The sequence below is a fragment of the Cupressus sempervirens genome, chromosome 7 (genome assembly GCF_028749045.1).
Source record: "Cupressus sempervirens isolate cs-2001-9-10 chromosome 7, ASM2874904v1, whole genome shotgun sequence".
Taxonomy (NCBI): domain Eukaryota; kingdom Viridiplantae; phylum Streptophyta; class Pinopsida; order Cupressales; family Cupressaceae; genus Cupressus; species Cupressus sempervirens.
The window spans coordinates 835,271,037-835,288,558 of record NC_143124.1 but is presented as its reverse complement, the minus strand read 5'-3'; the positions used below and the strand labels follow the sequence as shown (position 1 = coordinate 835,288,558).

At 31.0% G+C, this 17,522-nt stretch overlaps 1 pseudogene across 1 annotated transcript; it reads left to right on the top strand.

The window, feature by feature from the left end:
* The first annotated feature begins 856 nt into the window (after window positions 1–856).
* On the top strand, window positions 857–11,553 carry LOC149549981 (longifolene synthase-like; annotated as a pseudogene). The gene is made up of 10 exons (XR_016354160.1): window positions 857–995; window positions 1,090–1,271; window positions 1,367–1,482; window positions 6,591–6,838; window positions 6,961–7,052; window positions 7,139–7,228; window positions 7,624–7,981; window positions 8,486–8,737; window positions 8,828–9,235; window positions 11,525–11,553. The product of XR_016354160.1 is annotated as a longifolene synthase-like (transcript).
* Window positions 11,554–17,522: the final 5,969 nt, after the last annotated feature.

The window sequence follows — 17,522 nt, the reverse complement described above, 5'->3', positions numbered from 1 at the left end:
GGATATGAGGTGATAAATTTCAAAAGGGAAGGTATCTTGTTTTCAAGTTGGTATAGGAAGTTCTTGGAGGTGTTTGGATGATGGATGCTCCACATGTCTATTAAAAAACATTGTGTATTGTTGTAAGCTAATTTTTATATCTTCTATGGAGATGAGAATAATTTTGGGATAATAGAATAGTTGGGATGATCAAAGATATCCATCTATATATTGTTATTGTTGTGTTGTCATTAGTGAAAAGGACAAAAATTATTACAAAATTGATTAAAATATTTTAATTGAATAATTTATGAATAATTATGGTTTTCTTTTTAATATCAAAAAGTGACATAGCACTTATATATTATATTTATTAATAAACTAGTTCAAGGGCTCATCAAAGAAAGAACTAGCAAGAAAACACTAAATCCTTGCCAAAGTATAAAAATGCTGAAGACTGATAGGATGTACCAGGCATACCTACAACAAAATTCAATTACTCTGCATTAAGAAAGAATTCCCAAAACATGGTATATACAAATACTCTAGAATGAGTAGGGTCCAATTATACATTGCAATGAGCAGGGTCTAATTATGCACATGAACTTCTCCTTCTGGAAGGTTTAACTAAAATCAAGAGAACATTGAACCACCAGTCTAATTCGAGCATTTGTGAAATAGAAAAATACCATCCAAACCAACATCTAGGACATGAACCATGAAGGTCAACTCCATACCTTCCATTTTCAATAAAAAGATGAATCCTCGTGTACAAAGAGTGTGAAAACAAATAGCCAAAGCATACGAAGAGCATTATAAATAGAAGTACCCTTGAAGAGTTGAGCACAAACATTAAACATTTGAATATCATATTTATTTTAAGAGAAACTATCTTTAGTGCTTCTGCAATGTCGAATTTGAAAGGAGACCACATTTCTTCTGTTTCTTCCATTCCAGCCCATGCATTTAATGAGTGGGCCGATGCTTTTGTTCAATCTATGGAGATGTCGTACGGGGTAAGTAACTATCTATGTTCCTATTTTCCTTTCTACAATCTTCTACTATTTTTCTATCTGTATTCCTATTTTTATTTCTACAATCATCCTTCAGGAACCTGAATACCGTGAACATGCTGAAACACTTGTGAAACAAGTCAAAATATTGTTAAAAGAAATGCAAAATAGAGATGGCGATCTAATCGAGCAGCTCGAGATGGTTGATGCATTGCAATGCCTTGGCATTGAGCGATATTTTCAGGCTGAGATTAAAGAAGCTCTTGATTATGTTTACTTGTCTGTTAAAACCCTATTGTCTCTTAATGCTAACATTTGGATTGTTAAACCTAAAATTAGAAATTATACTAAAATACTATGTACAATGAGTGCAGCTCTTGGGATGGAACTGTGGGTATAGGATTAGGCTGCAAGAGTGCTACAAAACATTTGAATGCCACAGCTTTGGGACTCAGAATACTTATACTTCATTGTTATGACATGTCTCCAGGTATTGTTTTCACTTTATTTATGGTGTGTTATTGTAGGATTTAAACAACAACAGCAACATAATAATTAAAATGATAATATTCAAAACATGCGAGGCTCTGTTTTACTGCAAAGAAATAAAACTGATATATTATTCCAACCACAATTGTTGTTCTTCCAATACATTTATTCAAATAAGAAAATTGTTAAAACTAATCCCTAACGCATAGATCAAAATATAGATCTATAGTTCTGACAGTGGTTTTAGCATTATTCCATGCCTTGCTAAAGAGCAAATTTAGGAATTTAAAAAGAAACTACTAACAAACTAAAAAAGAATGCCGATAACTATACAATCTAACAACTATGCATGAAAGTTTTAATTGTAATTCCTGTGAACAGTGGTGGAACTAGAGTTTTTCTTTTAAGAATACTTTGATCACAGCATCATATCTTCTACATACTCCCCCTTGATGCTAAGAGGACTAACAATTTGATCTCTAAGTGCCAAAAACTGATCTTTTGCAATTGCCTTTGTGAAGATGTCTGCAATTTGCTCCTTTGTACTGATGTACTTCAACTCAACTGCTTTATTTTGTACCAAATCTCTTATGAAATGTTGTTTCAGATCAAAGTGTTTGGTCTTCCTGTGATGGACCGGATTCTTGGCCAATTTAATGGCACTTATGTTGTCACAAAAAATCACATTAGGCTGAACTTGTATCTCTCTAATTTCTTCAAGAAGCCTTCTAAGCCATAAAGCTTGTGTGCCAGCTGAAGTGACCGCAACATATTCCTCTTCTGTAAAAGAGAGAGCAACCATACTTTGCTTCTTTGAACTCCATGTAATTAAACCATAACCCAAGGAAAAACAATTACCAGATGTAGATTTTCGGTAATCCAAACAACTTTCACAATCTAAATCACTAAAGCCAACAAGCTCAAACTTATTAGAAGAATAGTGAATGCCAAAATCTATTGTGCTTTTCACATACCTCAAAATTCTCTTGGCTGCCTTCATATGTTCCTCTGATGGATTTTTCATATACCTTGAACCCAATAAAACTGAATAAGCAATATTAGGCCTTGTGTGAGTTAAAAACATCAAACTCCCCACAATGCTCTTGTATGATGTCTCATCAAGAATTTGAGCACCATCATCTCTACATAATATAACTCCATGAGAAATTGGAGTGGAAAGAGGTTTACAATCAGCCATATCAGATTTCTTCAACATATCTTTTGCATACTTTTCTTGACAAATAAAAATTTCATCTTTACCTTGATAAACCTCCATGCCAAGAAAGTACTTCATGAGACCTAAATCTTTCATCTCAAACTCATTCATCATAGCAACTTTAAATTCATATTTCATCTTTGAACTACTACCCATATATAAAAAATCATCAACATACAAACTCACAATGAGAATTTCATTACCTTCTTGTTTGTAGTAAAGGGTAAGTTCACTCTTACTTCTTTGAAAGCCATTCTGTTGAAAATATCCATCTATTCTTGCATACCATGCACGTGGTGCTTTCTTGAGGCCATAAAAAGCCTTCTTCAACTTGTATATATAATCTTCTTTGCCTTGAATCTCAAAACCTTGTGGCTGTCCCACATATACCTCTTCTTCTAAGTACCCATTCAAGAAGGCACTTTTCACATCCATGTGATGAGTACTCTATATTTTTTGAGCAGCAAGAGAGATTAGCATCCTAATAGTTTCTTGTCTTGCTATTGGTGCAAAAGTTTCTTCATAATCAATGCCATACCTTTGAGTGAAACCTTTAGCAACCAATCTTTCCTTGTGTCTTTCAACACTCCCATCACTATTATACTTGATCTTATAGACCCATTTTGTGCCAATCTTCTTCTTCTTATGTGGAAGATCTACAAGCTCCCATGTTTCATTCATATCAGTGGAATCCATCTCTTCATTCATTTCTTGTATCCAAACCTCATTAGAACATGCATCTTCAAAACATGATGGCTCAAAATCAGCTTTAGCAAGTAATGCAAAATTTACTGTCTCACCTATTGGATCTTCTTCATGTGCTTGATTTTGACATTTCTCATAGATATCACTCAATCTTCTTATGTTTCTTGGAGGACTTGAAGATGGACTTGCTATTGGTATTGGTGAGGGGTTTCTTGGTGGGCTTGGTGATCTTGAGATAGAACCATTAGCTGGCTTATCATTATCATTATCAGCAATATCATCATCACCCAAAACTGATTTTTGCTTTCCAACATGTTATTTTTTATGACCATAAACTCCCCCTTCATCAAAAATCACATCTCTTGGAACAAAAATCTTATTAGTAATAGGATTGAATAGTCTATAAGCTTTTCTTTCCTCACTATAGCCCACAAAAATACATGATTCACTTTTACCATCTAGCTTTTACCTATTTTGATCAGGGATGTAGACATAAGCCAAACAACCAAAGACTTTAAAATGATTTATGTTAGGCTTTTTCTCATACCATGCTTCATATGGAGTCATCTTATGTAGGGCACTTGTAGGATTCCTGTTTAGAATATATACGGCTGTAGCAACTGAATCAACCCAATAAGAATTGTTCAAACCCTTGGTTTGTAACATGCTCCTTGCCATTTCTACTACAGTACGGTTCTTCCTTTTAGCCACTTCATTCTGTTGGGGTGTCTATGCAATTGTGAGTTGTCTTTTGATCCCATTCATCTCACAAAAATTCTGAAAATCTTTTGAGCAAAACTCTCCTCCACGATTTGTTCTCAAACATCTAGTTGTGTTCCCTTTCTCATTCTCTACATGAGCTTTAAATCTCTTAAGTGTATCAAAGGCTTCATCCTTAGTTTTCAAAAAATACACCCAACACATGCGTGAGTAATCATCAATAAAAGTAATGAAATATGATGACTTACCCAAGCTTTGTGTTTGCATAGGACCACAAATATCTAAATGAATAAGCTGAAGCGGGTGTTGGGCCCTTCATGCATTGTCTTTTGGAAATAGTTCTCTAGCATGCTTCCCTTTTGTACACCCTTCACAAATTTTTTTATGTTCTTCAACCTTAGCCAATCCAAGAACCAATGCATTTGATTTTAGATTCTTCAAACTATTAAAATTCAAATGGCCATACTTGAGATGCCACAACCAACTTTTGTCTTCATTGCCCATATTGACAAGCTGATTGTCATTTTCACCAAACTTCAAAGGAAACATCATATTCTTTATCATAGGAACAACTGTAATCACTTTATTTCTCTAATTCTTATCAGAGATAGTACATTTGATGTTCTTAAATACCACTCTATAATTCTTCTCACATAGCTGCCCAACACTCAATAAATTATGCTTCAACTTGGGAGTATAATAAATATCTTCAACACTTTTCATACCTTCTTTTGTTTGAACATCCATGGCTCCTTTGGCCGCAACATCCATAGTATTGTTATTACCAAGGGTAATATTGGATCTGTAACTATCATCAAGCTTTGAAAATATTTCATTGTTACCAGACATATGGTTAGAGCATCTAGAATCCCAATACCAAACATCATTCACATTACTTTCACCTTTCCCATAACACAAAAATAAATTACCTCAGGAAGGATCCTCATCTTGTTGGGCATAATTTGCATTATTGTTACCTGATTTCAGTCTAAACTCTCTCTCAAAATGTCCATACTTATTGCAATGATAGCATTGGATGTTCCTTTTATCAAATCTGCCTGTACCTCTTCCTCCTTGAGCACCTCCTCTTCCTCTAGATCTTCTTAAAAAATTCTGATTTTTGCCCCTTCCCAAGCCTTTGTTCTTGTTACTACTGCTGCTAGCACCATCATTCTTTGAAATTTGCAATTGAGAAGCCAAAGCCTTCTCATTAACACTGGTAGATGTGTCCCTTATTCTATCCTCATGTGATATAAGAGATTCAACCAATTCATCATACTCCATGGTAGCTAAATTTTTGCTTTCTTTTATGGCAATTACTACAATATTCCATCTTGGGGTTAGAGATCTCAATACCTTTTGTATTATTTGCTCTTGAGCAATAGATTCACCCAAAGTGGCCATTTTATGAGTCACATCTTTCACTCTCACACAGAAATCTCCCACACTCTCTGTCTCCTTCATCTTCAAGTTCTCATATTCTCTTTTCAAGGATTGTAGCTTCACAACCTTGCTCTGATCATTGCCATGGTAAGCATCTTTTAGAGTCTTCCAGGCCTCTTTTGTTGTTTTTGCATCAGCAATTCAGGGAAACAAGCTCTTATCAAGAGCTATTTGGATGTGAAACAATGCCATTGCATTCTTTTTCTCAACTTCTTTATTCAATCTCCTATCATTAGGTTGGAGAGTATTCCAATCTGTAGGCTCTTCATATTCAGATTCAACGATCTCCCAATAATCTTTTCCAATCAAAAAAGTCTTCATTTTGATTGACCAATATTGGTAATTAACTCCATCAAACTCTGGGATTTGCAAATTGTTTGCCATGCTGTTGTCTTTCAAACACCTTCAGTTCTGATACCAAATGTAGGATTTAGACAATAGTAGCAACATAATAATTAAAATGATAATATTCAGAACAGGGGAGGCTTTGTTTTACTGCAGAGAAAAAAAATTGATATATTATTCCAACCACAATTGATATTCAACCAATACATTTATTCAAATAAGAAAATTGTTAAAACTAATCCCTAACACATAGATCAAAATATAGATTTGGAGTTCTGACAGTGATTTTAGCATTATTCCATGTCTTGCTAAAGAGAAAATTTAAGAATTTAAAAATAAACTACTAACAAACTACAAAAGAATGCCGATAACTATGCATGAAAGTTTTAATTGTAATTCCTGTAAACAGCGGTGGAACTAGAGTTTTACTTTTAAGAATACTTTGATCGCAGCATCAGATCTTCTATAGTTATACCAATTAACACATTTTGAAAATCTATGGAGCGCGAGTTTTTCCTCGACATTTTTGAGAAACATATCATGTATTTATCTTGATTGTTATTTTGAAGGAACATTCAATTCTAATATCAAGGTGTATTGATAAAATCAAATTTCTATCTTTACTTCTTGATATATTTATCTGTATCTCAATAACTCCTTACGTTTTGTACGGTGAGAAGACACGTTGTACAATTTCAAGGACAATACTGGGGTGTTCCTCCTCTGTGGAGAAAATAAAGACAATAACGATGAGGACACTAATAAGGAAGAGAAAGTGATGAGAAGTATGCTCAACCTGTTCAGACTATCCAGTTTGGCATTCCCTGGAGAAATCATTATGGAAGAGGCTAAAGCATTTAGCACTAGATACCTTAAAGAATTATTAGAAATTTCTGGAGATACATTTAACAGGAGTTTTATTAAAGAGGTGATTCATTCTAGTCTTTATATTTTTTAATTACAAATAATTTAAAACTGTGTATTTTAACCAACTATAAACTAGAATTTGATTATTAAATTATATATTTTTAATTTTTCTTTCTCATATAGGTGGAGTATGCTCTTACATATGAATGGCCTCGAACCTTTACTAGATGGGAGGCATAAAATTTCATAGAAATCTGTGATTTAGATAATGACAGGTAGAATTAAAATATTGTTTCTTTATTTTTAAGTTTTATTTATTTATTTATTTAAATTAACTATATATTTTTATTAATATTTTTAGGTTGAAAGACAAAAGGATTTTAGAACTTGCAAAATTGGATTTTAATATACTACAATTTCAATATAAGCTGGAGATGAAAAATCTCTCAAGGTAATTTTTCAAGTTACAAAGAGATATCTAGAATGTTTTATTTTCAATAATATTCCATACATATTACTATAACCTTTAAGGCATAAAAACTATTCCAAGAAAACAATTCATTCTTTCCAAGAGCTTGAAAAGATCATGTTCTAGTTTACTATTTATTCTCAATAATTTCTAAAACTGATTTGTTTCCTAAAATTTAATTTATGTTTTGACAATAAAAAATAATTATAATAAATAATGGTGACATAATTATATAACTTTTGAGTTTCATTTTCCCATTTTTCACTCTATGTTGCCTATGATTATATCTTTAAACTTTATCATATATTAAAATTTATATTATTTCAAATTTTTGTTATTTTTAGAATGTTTCTAATAAATACTAGTTTTCATAGCAGTTGGTGGGTTGAATCTGGCATATCCAATCTGATTGCAACAAGGGAGCAATATATTGAATATCTTTTTTGGGCAGTTGCTTCTACAGATGAGTTGGAGTTTTCTAGTAGTAGAATAGCTATTGCAAAGTCCACCACACTTATTACAATACTGGATGACATCTTTGATGACTATGCAACACTTGAGGATCTCAAATGTATTACAGATGCCATTTCTAAAAATTGGGATGTTTCTATTATAGAAAATATTCCCAACAACTTGAAGACATGCTTTGAATTTGTTTCTAAAACAGTTCATGAAATGGCAATAGATGCTACTAAATATCAAGGACATGACATGATGCCTTTTTTTACAAAAGTGGTATGTATACTTCTCCAATACCTTTTATGCATGTTTTTTAAAGTCTTATATAGATTCTATAGAAATTGAGAAGTCAAATAAAACTCTATATTAGATGCTTGAGATTTCTAGGAATTTGGAACCATTACACATACCCTAGATTTAATAGGTGTTAAATGTTCCATTCATTCTCATGACATATGGGCTACATGAGTCGGGTAGATGTGTTTGACTCAAAAATAGATACAAAGTTAAATCCCAATAGCAATATCAAAAATTTACTTGCTATTAAAATTATTTCTTTCTTATCAATTTTAGAAATATATATTTATAATAACATATTATAATTGCTAAAATAATAGTATGTCATTTTAGATTGAACTAGTACAATATCAATATAAGAAATATTTGTATTTGTATTTATATTTTAAATTGCTACAAATATTTACAAGTAAAACATGATTATAATGACAATGGGATGAATTTAGAAGATTAGTTTAACATATACATTATATTGTATTTCAGTGGGCAGATTATATAGAAGCCTGCTTTGAGGAGGGACGCTGGAAACTGACAGGATATTTTCCAACCTACAATGAGTACATGAAGTCTGCTGAACTATGTGTTGGATTTGGACTGATATTTCTACCTACTGTGCTACTAGCATCTCCTAATTTATGCGATGATGATATTGAGAAGATATCCCTTGACAAATCTAGATTTTTTAAACTCATGCGAGTGTGTATGTGGTTGATTGATGATATAAAAGATTTTGAGGTTTTACTCTTTTCCCTTTTATAGAAATAAAAAATTAGAAAAAGATATTTTGAAAAATCAAATATTTATGTATATCTAATTTTATTGTAGGATGAGAGGCTCCATGGAAAGATTGCCTCAGCTATTTCTTGTTATAAGGGTGATCATCCAAATTGTTCAGAAAGCAAGGCCATCAATCAAATCGTCACACTCGATAATAACTTATTGAGAGAATTTACAAGAGATTTTTTGAAATCAAATATTAATTTTGTTGAATGGGAAAAGATATGTGTCAATAGTACTAGAGGAGTGCAATTTTACTATATACTTGGAGATGGGTTTACATATTCTCACAAGGAGATCAAGCATCAGATATTTAAAATTCTTGTTGATCTAATAAAGGTGTAGAAAATAAAAGAGTTCTCATTATTAAGAAAAATGAAACTCACTTATTACCTTATACTTGAAATGAGGCACAAACTTATATATGTGCTTCTACTTTTACTTTATTGTAATAATGTATTTGATTTTATAGTTAGTTGTGCTGATTTAGATTGAATTACCACTCACCTTCAGATAGACTTTGAATGTAATATGGTTTTTAAAAAATGTTTTCATGAATGTAATATGGTTATTAGAATTTTTTTCCATACCATTTAATTATAAGACAAGTTTTCTTTATATCAAGACGTTACTCAAATTTTATAAGTTAAGAAAATTATCTGATTTTAGATATCGTTTTATATTTTCTTCATTAGTATTGTAATGTGGTGTACTTGTAATAAATAGTGATTCTCAGTATACATCTCTAATCTATTATTCCACTATGTTTGACTCAAAAAATAAAAATTTCTAGTTTGTTTCTATAATTTTTCAGAGACCACATATAAATGGTACTAGATATTTCAAATGATGCTAACTTGAGATTTTTTGTGTAGATTCTTACATTATGGACATTAAAATTATGATTGGGTCTTGATTGTGGTCATAAACTACATCTGTAGGATACTTAATGATTAGGTACCATATATAGTTTGGGAGATACCACAAACTTCTATATATAGTTTGTGAGATACAACATAAACATGGTCATAGATATTTCTTTTTCATTTGCCGTTGACATATATTTATAGGTTTTTACATAATGAATATTAGCTTATGATTAGATCTCATTATGGTCATAAACTGCATGTGTGCGATGGTTTATGAATAGCTCTTGATTATAGGATCTTATATAATTATGGTAGAATGAAAATGGAACACAAATATAGTTGATACTAAAAAACATACTACAATGAGAGTGTTTAAAATGGTCAATGATAGTATGAGCTATTTAGAGTAAAGTGAGAGCAAATTTTATACCATATGTTTATTATAAGTTTTAATGACAATGCATTAATTTTCATGTGGAGATTTTTTTAGAAAGTGCATCATGCCAAACCTAGCTATGCTAGTGGTAGAAACTTGTGCTTTGGCATCCTCTCCAAAGAAAGGATAAACTGATCTCACTTCGCCATTTGATACCTTGGTTTACAATTAATTTATTTCCCCTGGAGAGAAGGTGGATTGCTTGGAGAATAGTTTGCAGAAATGAAGTGTAATTGAAGGATTTTGAGGGAAGGCAAAATTGTAAAGAATAGGGACAATATATTGATTCTTGCATTCGAAGATTACAAAATGTAAAGGCAAGATGGATTTGCAGGGTTACTCATCTTGAAATAGATATAAATAGAAAAGACAAAGAACAACAAGATGATGTTGATGGGCCTATAAAAATAATGAGGGGAAGACTCAATAGGAAGACAAACACCATGGTTTGGAAGAATTTTGGGGCTACTCTTGTTGTGAGGGAGATTCAAGCTGTGAAAGATCTTAAGAAGATGTCTTAGGTTTGGGTTCTATATTCTTTCTTTCTTTCTTTGTTTCTTATTTATTTTTATTTTTGTTTTGTGCTAGTTCTAGATGCTAGTTGTTGGATGTTTTGTAGGGTTTTATCTAATTCTAACATAGTTCTTATTTTTGACATTATTGTTTATACTTTTTAATTAGATACTATGTGTGTTTTGGGTCCCTTTGAAACCTATTTTTACCTTAATCAAAAAACTTGTGTTTTGGCATTAACATGACATCAAATAGCTTGGGGGTAAGCTCCTAGCATCAAGAAATAAAAAGTTATGACTGTTGCATGCATAAGATTGACAATTAGTGTACGGTAAAAATGTCTTGAATAAGTCTAAAGAAATATTACTTAGAAAATTGACTAACTATAAAGCATGAATTCAACGAATAGGTAACTTATTTTGTTTGATGAGATTCATTGGAAGAGCATGAAATGCTAAAGGCTTAGAAGAAGGTAGCATGGACACTAGAGAGAACGTGTGTAAGAGCATTGAATGAAATGATAAGTTTTCGATGATAGATGAGCAAGTTACCAGAAATAGGTTTGATAGGAAAAAATTATGTAAAGAAAAAATTGTTGACCTATTTTGGTTAAGGTTTTTTTTTTTCTTGCAAAATAATTATGTAAAAAGATTGGGACAACATTCTAGATGTTAACACAAATTTGGAATAATCTAAATTGAAGATTTGGTACCATTTGAGGTAGCAAGGCTAGCAGAATTAAAGTTTCTTCTATAAAGCTGCTCTCGTTTTGTTTAGTGATGTCTAACACTATATTGTAATGATATATTGTTTCAATGTGCACTTTATTTGGTTGATATATATGAAAAATTGATGTTCACATCAGAGAAAAGAATTTGTATGATATTTATTTGAAGATGAACTACATGATATGATCAAATATTGAAGATATCAATAAGAAGTTAAAGGCTTTCATATATATCTCTACAGATAGATTTGTATAGTTGTATGCATATGTTTGATAAGTGAGATCATCTTTCACTTTGTATTGTAAGCATAACTCTTAATTGGTTTGAGGGTTCTAATAAGGCCTAGTCCTGTAACAAGAACATATACAAGTTATATAGATGTAATAGACTCCTAATATGGTCAAGATCTTTGACAAAATAGTTTCCATTAGTGGATCATATGTTGGGTACCATCCCCACTAGGAATTTTCCTTGGCCAAGATTTTTCTAGTTAACAAAAATTGCTATTATGAGTTTCATTGTGTTATAGTTATGAACTTACTTTCTAGATTGATCATCTATGTAAGTTTAAGGAGTGTTATTGTTATCCATAGTTGGTAAAACATTTGACATAATTATTCACCCCCCTGTCAGTATTACATATTTCTAACAATGATTCAGTTGGTATGGTTAGAGGGGTTATGATGGTAACATCTTGTCAAGGAGGAATTTGTTATCAACAAGTGAAGTGTTATGTTCCTATGATTCAATAGAGTCTTGTGAAGACAACATGTATGTGTGGAGTCAATTAGGGTATTGAAGTGTGTAGGGAACCTTATAAGGATATGAGGTGATAAATTTTGAAAGGGAAGGTATCATGTTTTCAAGTTGGTATAGGAAGTTCTTGGAGGTGTTTGGACAATGGATGCTCCACATGTCTATTAAAAAACATTGTGTATTGTTGTGAGCTATTTTTTATATCTTCTGCGAAGATGAGAATAATTTTGGGATAATAGAATAGTTGGGATGATCAAAGATATTCATCTATATATTGTTATTGTTGTGTTGTCATTAGTGAAAAGGGCAAAAATTATTACAAAATTGATTAAAATATTTTAATTGAATAATTCATGAATAATTATGCTTTTTTTTTAAATATCAAAAAGTGACATAGCACTTATATATTATATTTATTAATAAACTAGTTCAAGGGCTCATCAAAGAAAGAACTAGCAAGAAAACTCTAAATCCTTGCCGAAGTATAAAAATGTTGAAGACTGATAGGTTGTACCAGACATACCTACAACAAAATTCAATTACTCTGCATTAAGAAAGAGTTCCCAAAACATGGTATATACAAATACTCTGGAATGAGCAGGGTCCAATTATACACTGCAATGAGCAGGGTGTAATTATGCACATGAACTTCTCCTCCTGGAAGATTTAACTAAAATCAAGAGAACATTGAACTACCAGTCTAATTGGAGCATTTGTGAAATAGAAAAATACCATCCAAATCAACATCTGGGACACGAACCATGAAGGCCAACTCCATACCTTCCATTTTCAATAAAAAGATGAATCCTCGTGTACAAAGAGTATGAAAAAAAATAGCCAAATAAATGAAAAGTGTGTCGAACAACTATAGCACTAGTTTCTATTACGGTTCATTCATCTTCTTTGTGTCCTAAGTATGACACTCTTCTAAGCATGGGAATTTAAAAAAAAAAAATCCTCTGAATGGAAAGATTCAAATATGGAGCCTTCACAACCAAGATTAGCTAGACAATTAGTCAATTTATTGCCCTACCTTAGAGTATGAGAGAGACAAGTAGCATGAAAAGAGTCAATTAAATCCCAACATTGTTGAAGGATATAGGTTAATTTCCAGGCCTGAGAAGACCATGAGAGACAAGAGTTTATAATTACCTAAGAATCTCCTTCGATATGGATGCTAGAAACATTACATCTAATTCTTCTTCCTATAAGAAATAGGATGAAGCCCAAATAAGTAATTATTATTTTCTAAAATTAATTATTATTATGTGTTAAGCTCATGTAAATCTAATCCCAAGATCTCCCAGTTGAAAGGTTCATAAGTTATCATTGTGTTGTAAGCTCTTACCTATCATCTTCACTTTTTATTATCGGCAAAGGAAATATATTATTTAGATATCTTTGAATTTTTAAATAGTTCTTTCATCATAAGATGGCATGTATGGAGATAAATATTAATGACAAATTGATGACTATTTAAAGTGTATTAGAGAGGATAACACATAGTGTGTATATAGATTAAATTACTCTAATCTAGGAGGGCTCTATTAGTTTCAAATAGTCTCTTTTAGAATTTCTTTAATATTTTCTTCATTTTTTCCTTTAATTGCAAAAATATCTACCTTCTTGTTTCCTTGTTTGTATATTTTCGTGATATATATTTAAATAAATTGGTGAAAGAGCCAAAGAGCTCTGTTAAGGTAAGAATTCAATCTCAAATGAACAATTTTCCTAAATGTTAATGCATAAATACTAATTTGTAAACCACATCTAAATTCAAGGTTGAGAATATTTATATCCTTACACAACTTTAGTCCCATAATAAATGCTATGTATTCAACCATATTATATGTGGTTTCATTGATAGGTTTGGCCAATTTGGTATAAATATTTCTAGTCTGATAACTCACTAAGAAACCAATGCCAACTTTCCTTAAATTACCTCTAGACATGTCATCAAAGTTAAGATTGAACCATCCATATATAGGCAAAGACATTTTGTGATTTTCCTCCATTACCAACCTATCTTCTTAAACTATTGATATTCCTCCATTACCAACCTATCTTCTTAAACTATTGATATTCCTCCATTACCAACCTAGCCCAATAGAATAATTAATAGTGACTATAAGTCTTCCCAGAAAAAGTCATTCTCACCATTCCCAACATCCCATGATAACTTTTCATTAATCAATTGTCTATGCACACTAACAAAATTCTAAATTCTGAAGCCTTTTTTAAGGTTGTAAGATCTAAAGATATTTATCCAACATGTATCCTTTACATATTTATTTATGACAATGGAGGCCCATTTTCTTCTAGGATCTTGGATGATACTCCAAAAAAATCACTTGTATGGCCATATTTTTCCGTAAGAGGTTCTTAATACCTAACCCACCATTATCTTGCAATGAAAAAATATATTTCTGCTCAATCGTAGGAAGTTTCTTATTTTAAGAGGAACCTTTCTAAAAGGAGCTTGAAAAGTGTTTGTCTAATGTAGATTTGTTTTTCCCTAATATAGGAAGTGTTGATATTTGATATATCTGAATGACCTTAAAAGAATTAATTTAATCATTGTTACCCTCACTGCACTAGATAAGCATATGCCTTTCTAATAACCCTTCCTATTAGAAACTTTCTCATAAATTTATTCCATTAATTTTGTTACTCAAGTGTTAGTATCCAAAAGGATTCTTAGATATTTGGAAGGAAACTTACTCTCTCTAGAACCTAGGATATTACGAATTTTAAGTTTGATATTCTTATAAGAATTCATAAAGTATATTTCAAATTTATCTACATTTAATTTTTGATGTGCTGCTTACATAAAAAGATCAATATTTTTCTTAAAATTATGGGCTTCTATTTTAGTGCTTGTCTTGGAATGATAGTATCATCTACAAATTATTTGTGTGTGATAACTGAAATAATATTACACCTTCAATATGCTTCTTCATAATCTACCTATCCAATTCTTCTCTCATTATAACAAAAAGGAAAGACAAGATAGGATCACTGTGCTTGACTCCTCTAGAGGAGGGGAGGGAAACTTATGGGTGATTATTAATTAATGGTGAAAGTTTAGTTGTCGAAATGTATTTGAAGATATCATGTTTATATATGTTTTGGAGAAATGAAAGGCTTACAAACATTTACATAAGAATCTCCAATCGACCATATCGTATGCTTTTTGGATGTGTAATTTAATTACAATACCTAGTTCCTTATCGGTTTGCAAAGTTTGTATTAGTTCTTGAGAAATTACAATGCCTTCTAGGATCAAGCTATTAGGGAAGAATCTTGTTTGATCTTATAAGATAATTTGGCAAGCAACAGTTTGAATTTGTTGGAAAAATATTTCATTAGTAACTTGTATATTGTATTACATAAGGCTATGGGTCAATAATCTCCTAGATTTTTAGAATATAAATTAACTTCTAAGAAAGACCAACATTTTTGAAGTAATCCTAGATTAAAACCATTTGGACCTAGGGATTTATCCAAGTGTCATTTCTTCTCAAGGGAATTTATCATTTATCATTTTGTTGTCTTATTTGCTAATTATTTTTGAGTGAAGGTAAAATGCTAAAGAATAGGGACAATATGATTGATTCCTCCTTTCAGAAGATTATGAAAGGTAAAGGAATGATTGATTTGGAGGGTACAATCCTTGAAATACATGTAAATCAAAAATAAAAAGAATAACAAGATGATGTTGATGGGCCTGGGAGAAGAATTAAGGGAAGAATCAATAGGAAGATGAAGACCATGGTTTGGAAGAAGATGTCTTGGGTTTGGATTCCATATTCTTTTCTTTTTTGGTTTTACTTTTGTGCTCGTTTTGGATGCTAGTTTTTGGATGTTTTGCATGATTTTATATAATTCTAGCATAAATATTATATTGGTCATTACTATTTATACATTTTAGTTAGATACGGTGTGGGTTTTGTGTTCCTTTGAAACCTTTCCTTACTTAAATAAGAAAAAAAAACTTGTGTTTTCCATAAGGACCACATCAAATAGCTTTTCGATAAGCTCCTAACATTAATCAATAAAAAGGTATGACTATTGCATGCATAATTTTGATAATAAGTGTAGAGTAAAAATATTTTGATTAAGTCTACTAAAATATTACTTAGAAGATTGACGAAGTATAAAGCAAGAATTCAGGGAATAGGTAAATTATTTTGTTCAATGACCTTCATTGGAAGAACATGAAATTATGAAAGCTTACAAGAAGGTAGTATAGATACTAGAGAGAACATGTGCAAGATTTTTGAAACTAATGATAAGTTTTGGATAGCACATGGGCAATTTATCAGAAATAGGTTTGACAAGCAGAACTAGGTAAAGAACAAAGTATTGGTATTTTGGTTAAGGAATTACCTTGTCTTGAACAATAATTACTAAAAAAGGTTGGGATGACATCGTATATTTTAACACACATTTAGAATAATATAAACTAAATATTTGGCAATGTGCAAGGATACAATGCTGGCTGAATTGAAGTTTCCAACATAAAGGAGTTATCTTTTTGTTTAGCAAAGTGTGACACTATAGTGTAATGATCTAATGTTTGAATGCACACTTTATCTAGTTGATATACTTGCAAGTTAGAGAACAAAATTTGTATGACTTTTATGTAAAGAGGGAATACTTGATAAGATCAGATATTGAAGATATCAACAAGTTAAGGGCATGTGTAGGATCATGGTCAACCTGACTATGCTCTTAAGTGGCAATAAAAAATCAGAAAATCAAGGTTATGTCAACTTGATGTGCAATTTTCTACTTGTTATTAAATTTATATCAAAAAGTTGAGAGAAAATAATCTCTAGAAAATTGAATCTAGTTTCTAAACTACTAGGACTTATCTTAGAAAAAATAAAAATTGATTGGTGATAATTTTGAATTTTAATCCAATATTACAAAAATTTCAGAACAAAAATAAGAAGTAGACATATGTCTGACCACTTTAATCAAAATTAAATGATAATATTGTTTAATAATATCCTAGATATAAGTAGTAGAATTATGCCTAGATGTGACATATATTTTTGGGTATTTTTATTATAAATAAATACTAATTAATTATTTTTTGACTTTAGAATTTTTGGAATAAAAGAACTCTCGTGTTTGACCACCTTAACTAATTCAAATTTATGCAAAATTGAATTTTTTATTTTTTTGCCTTATAGTAGAAGAAACATAGAATGTGATACATCTTTTGGATTTAAAAAATGTTGTACCATTTGAAATTTATAGTTATTTTTGAAGTAGTGTGCCAGTCGACACTTTATACGTAACTCCATTAGAAAATAAATAATAATTACTTACTAAACTCATAATTTGACAAACTTTACATTTATGGAAATATAAGAATGTTCTTAAGAAACCCTTTTCATTTCATCAAATTTTGGTGAAAAAAAGTCGTTAGC